Raw genomic sequence first — 6,000 nt, 5'->3', positions numbered from 1 at the left:
CATTAACATGTCACGACGAGCGGCAAGCTCAGATTGGAACCCATATGACCCCTGTCACCCCTTACGAATTTCTTACTTTAACTTAATAACATCTTTAACAAGATAACAAGTTCATTCATCAAGAATTCCAGCCTCATACATACAAACATAACAAGGAAATAACCCATGAATTCAAGACTTCCCAAATGGCAACTCTACACAGTATTTCATGCTTATTTCAGCCATTTATATCAACCAACACCAAATAATCTTAAGCACAAGCAATAAAATGATATACTTACCTTGTACAGTAGCCACAACTTGAAATCCAAGCTGCTCTTAGCTTACAGTCACCCTTAACTCCAATACAATACTACACAAGTGCAAATCTTCACCTAAGCTAATATTTAAGATTAATCTTGGATCAAAACACTTAGTTTCACCCTTCAATCTCCAAGAACTGCTAAACGGGGTTTTAGGGAGTATATGACGAGATTTGGATGAGAATGAGCAAAAATGACTCTCAAAATGCTTTTAAAACATAAGTTGGCCACTTCCAAGATGTACGACCAACCTGTACGGGCCATACACCATGTACGGGCCGTATATTTAGGCTATACCTCACCAATAATTTTTCCATCATTTTGTCTAAGATATATGGTCTCACCCCCAAGAAGTATGTGGTTCGTACTTCTATGTACAGTCCGTACATCTACTCTATACTTTCGATTTTTTTACGACACGTATTCTCTTCGACTCGTTTAACCCTGAAACCTCAAGAGACATGCTAAACACTTGGTTCAAACATTTTTTAACCTTATGGGGTTCCATGGCCTCTCCGGGCTTATGTTAGTTTCCTTACGATGCAACGACGCGGGATTTTACAAGGTGTAACATATACATTCGATCCACCACTACAGAATCCCCAACAGGAGTAGAAACAATAATAGGAAAGCCAAGAAACTCACAAACCATATCCAGACTAGAAGCAAAGTAAGGAGTCACATAACAAAGGTAGAGCCTGGATCAAGTAATGTCACAGCTGACCGACGATAGATCGAAATAGTACCTATGATAACTGCATCAGAAGCCTTGGCCTCTGGCCTACCAAGAAAAGCATAGAAGTGACCTTGTCCGCCCTCGGACTGTGTACCTCCACAACCACCACGGCCTGACTGAACTCCAGCCCTGGCTGACTGAGAACTTTCCCTACTGGACTGATGACCACCTCTACTAGGCTGCAAACCCCATCTACCAGAATATCCGCCTCCTCTAGCTGGCAGTGCAGTTGGTCTAGATACCTGAGCCTAAGAACCTTGCTGGGCTCCAGCCTATCTAAGTCTGGGCACTCCCTCTTGAAATGCTCTGTGTCACAACACTCGAAACAAAACTTGCCAAACATGGGCTGCTGAACAGATAAGGAATAACTTGAATAACCTCCACAGTTTGAATGCCTCGGATATGAACCTTGAGATGTCTAGCTAGAACTGAAATCATTATACCTATAAGAACCACCTGCTGAATTCTAAAGTGCGAACTGAATGGGGCGACTGGAATGATAACGGTGATCTCTGCCATAGTGTCCCTCCCTCCTAGAGGAGAAACCACTGAAACTACCAAATCTGCGAATCCTCTTGTCATCACCCTCACCTTGAGCCTCCCACCTCACTGACTCGACGTCCTTGGCTCGATCCACGACTACCTGAAATGAAGCCCCAGAGGCTACCACCTGCAATGTCGCTAATCAAAGTGTAAGGGTCAACCCCTTCACAAACCGCCTCACTCTCTCTGCCTCAGTGGGAAGCAACAACACGGCATAATGGGCCAAAGCATGAAATCGAGACTCATACTCTGCAATAGATAACCCTTTCTACTCAAAGTCAGGGAACTCGTCCCTCTTCGTGTCTCTCAAGCTACAAGAAACGTACTTCTCTAGAAATACAACAACAACAACATACCCAGTGAAATCCCACAATGTGGGGTCTGGGGAGGGTAAAGGGTACGCAGACCATACCCCTATCTCGGAAGACAGGGAGGCTGTTTCCGAAAGACCCTCGGCTCAAGAGAAATCACAACGAGAAAGGTTAGATAAGCAAAAGCAGTTCAAAGCAAAATGCAAATGAAACTAAAGAAAGCGAATAAGTCAAAATAGAGCAGTATGAAAAAAGGGAGCAGTAGCTATCACAGATAAATAAGATAATCGAAGTACAAGAAACCATATATAGTAGCAAGAAACAAAGGACAGTAGACTATAGATTGAAACAACAACTACCTACTAGCCTTCTACCCTAATCTGAGTCCTCCAAAACCTCCTATCTAAGGTCATGTCCTTGGTAAGCTAAACGTACTTCTCTAGAAATACCTGATAGAATCGAGTCCAAGTCAAAGGAGGCGACCCAGTTGATCGGCACTAAACATAAGACCTCCACCACTACTTTGCGTTCCCAATCAACTGAAATGAAACATAGTCTACCCCATGCGACTCCACCACACCCAACTTGTGAAGCCTCTCATGACAACTGATGATGAACTCATACACATCCTCCTCAGGAGTACCATAGAACTAGGTGTCTGACTCAATCAACTGATCGGTTGTCTGACCCCCAGCCCTAGTCTATGACCCATTTGGTGTAGCCTGGAATGCTCTGGCCTGGGTTAAGCCCCCAAGTAGACTCAAAATGTGCACAATAGTTGGTGTAGAAATGATCTCAGGTGGTGCCTGGGCTGGCTCCAGCTCCCTCTCCTCAATAGGCTCGTCCACGGCTCAACTCCGGCTCAATCTCTGATTCGAGAGCCACTGATCTAGCTCGGGTCTGACCCGCCACTAGTGCCCGACCTGTGGTCGGTGTTGCTCCACGGGATCTACCCCTACCACAACCTCTACCTCAGCCCCTTCCACGTGCCACAGCTCTGGCAGCAGGTACTGGTGCCTCATCCCTAGCCACATCTATACGTGTCCTCACCATCTGTGAGAGAATAGACTATGAAGTCAGATATTTAGCTTTGAACAAATTAACACGAAAGAAATGAAAGAATGGAAGTTTCTTAAATGTCTTATAGCCTCTCAAGGATGGGTACGGACGTCTACGTACCAAAAGTCTTGAAGACATTCGAAAGGTAACGAAAGAACAACAATGCACTAGTACGTAAACCAACAGTGTTATATAATAAAAGAAGTGAGAAAAGTAATCTTAATCTTATACAACCCAAAACCTGGTCTAGTAGTACAAGAGCACTAAATTTGTCGAATACAAGTCACGTAGGACAAAATACGTTGTTTGTGAAATCAACTGGAAATAACTAAGGAAGAGATATGCAAGGGCCACGAGTCAACTATGTAGCTCCCCTAAGTGTCTTGAACACAATGCGTCGGGATCAACCACAATGTTCTGAGCTGGAATAGGGAGCGGTATCTGCACATCAGAAAAAGAGTGCAGAAGTGTAGTATGAGTACAACACTAGTACCGTGTTGGTGTCATAGGCCGACAACGGTAGGTAGCGTATAAAGCATATAAATACTAAAGAAAGCATCAAGTCTAACGATAAATCTATAGCACCTTTACTATGAACACTTAAGCATATTTCCATGTAATTCAACGAGAAATCAAATAGTCAGTTAAGTACATATCACATAGAGGAATGAAGAAGTACATGAATTATGAGAATAAAATGCAATGCATTGGCCAAGAAATAACCTGGTACACACATGCTATAGACCATGCCATATAGTAATGACCTATGGGGGACTCGCGAGGTCTATACACCTGTCACTGTACCGCCCGAGGTCCTTTTCCTTTGGACTGTGACCACTCATTGTACCGCCGAACTGTGTGAACAATATTCGTACCACATTCTTGTCCTTTTACCATCTCGTATATCTTTTCATCATAACTTACCCAAATGCACATATAAATAGGAAATGAGTGCAACATGCGTACTATCTCAAGTCAACAACATTATAAATTTCAAGAATGAATATGCATCGTCACACTAGTTACATATACTAACTCATAACCCACAAAATTCCCATCAACAAGTACACGAGATATGGATTGATGAGGTAATCAATTCAATCAAGCAAGTATAAGTCAAATTACGGCAATCATAGCCACATAAAAAGCAATCATACCAACCTAAGTGGATTTATCACCGCAAGCACGCCCGAAGGCTTAACATGCTCTCCCCCTCATTCTAACTACCTAACAATATAATTGGTACCCACCCACGTGCTCATCGCAATCACTAAGGTGAGACCCCCATCATGTCCAATGCCCTTTCAGAATTTATAGACAAAATATGCACTCAAATTGGAGTCTAAAGGAGTAAATTGTAACCTACCCCGATGCCGAGCAGGTGCCACGAACACTCAAACCTAAGCTTTCCCTTTCCAAAGCGCCTCCAAACGACCAAAGTCTAACAATTACGAATTCTATGTTAACACACGAGTCCAACGGTACCCATAAAGCAATAAAAGAGATTCGAGTTGAAAAGTCGACCCAAAACCCCATCCCCAAACTCAGAAGGTCAAAATGGTAATTATATCACGAAATTGAGTTTAACATGGTCAAATTAGTATTCTATGAGGTCACTCCAATCTAACCACACCCATAGTTCTATGTTTCAGTCCTCAGCACAAAATGAGCCCAGAATATCCAAACCGATCCTTAAGGGTAAAACTGGAAATGTAAGTTAAATTCATCTTACCCATAGTCTAACTAATCATAATCCTAAACATCATGGAGTTCTATTCAATCCTAAAAATCATGGAGTTCTATTCACAAATGATCCTTCAATTTCATTGATTTCCTTTCAAACCCATTTTATAGAAAAACCCTTATTCTACAACCTTAAACCATGAGTAGATTTAGAAATAAAGTATGGAATCATGATTTATCACCTAGGAGATGGTTAGACTCTTACCCCAATGATGAATCTTAATATTGACACTTAATTTCTCCTAAAATCAAGCATTTGAATTTAAGTTATGAGAATATGGGGTTTAGTCCCGAAGTTGGAAAATAAATCACTGTTCACTGACCGTCCCTTCTTTGAGCTCCAGAACGGGGCCATGACCCGGCCTAACCATCGCGAATGTGACAAGGGCATCGCGATCGCGATGCCTGGGCTCGACTAGGCCCAGACCCCCTTTCCCCTTCGGGAACACGATGGGGGACCCGCGATCGCGTTGACCACCCTGGTCAACGTCTCGTGATCGTGGTCGCTTCTTCGTGAACGCAACGATGGAAACCAACATCTGGAAAACCAGCCTTTTTGGTGTTTTCCAAAATTAGTTGACACATGAAACTCACCCGGAACTCCTCGGACACAAACCAAACATGCATTTCAGTCACAAAACATGCTACGAACTTGCTAGCGCACTCGAAATTCTAGAAAAAAAGGTCATCTTGACCTGGGGTTGACCAAGGTCAATTCCAAAACGGTAAAGGGCCAAATATACCCATGTACTATTGAAAAAGGGTCAAATATACCCCTCGTTATACTTTAGGTCCAAATATACCCTTATCGTTATACTTTGGGCACTAATATACCCATCCGTCGTTAAAGTTGTCCACCTTAGGCATCCTATCCTACGTGGCAATGATATATGATTAGGTGTATGCCACGTAGCATTCCCACCTCATCACCTCTAACCCATTTTATTTCTCCCATCTTCCACCACTAGAACTTCCACCCCTCCACCACCATTTCCATTATTACCACCATATAGTTAGAGCTCTAGAATTTTTTTTTATCCATTCTGCCTAGTATTAAAAAGTAATTTACTACTGGTCTGTTATATTATATTATTTGAATATACATGGTACCTAATTCTTTAACCATATATATGTTGAATAATGATTAATATACATAATGATTTTCAGAGTATATTAAAATTATAATTCATTGTTCCGTTATTTTATTGAATATGTGACAAATACTATTAAAATAGGTAACTTAAGTGGACTTTTTATTGCTTGAGTCGACCGGATCTGGTTGAGAGGTGGTTGAGAATTGTGAAGC

Source organism: Lycium barbarum, chromosome 3 (genome assembly GCF_019175385.1).
Source record: "Lycium barbarum isolate Lr01 chromosome 3, ASM1917538v2, whole genome shotgun sequence".
Classification (NCBI taxonomy): Eukaryota; Viridiplantae; Streptophyta; class Magnoliopsida; order Solanales; family Solanaceae; genus Lycium; species Lycium barbarum.
Note: the sequence above shows the minus strand (reverse complement) of the source record.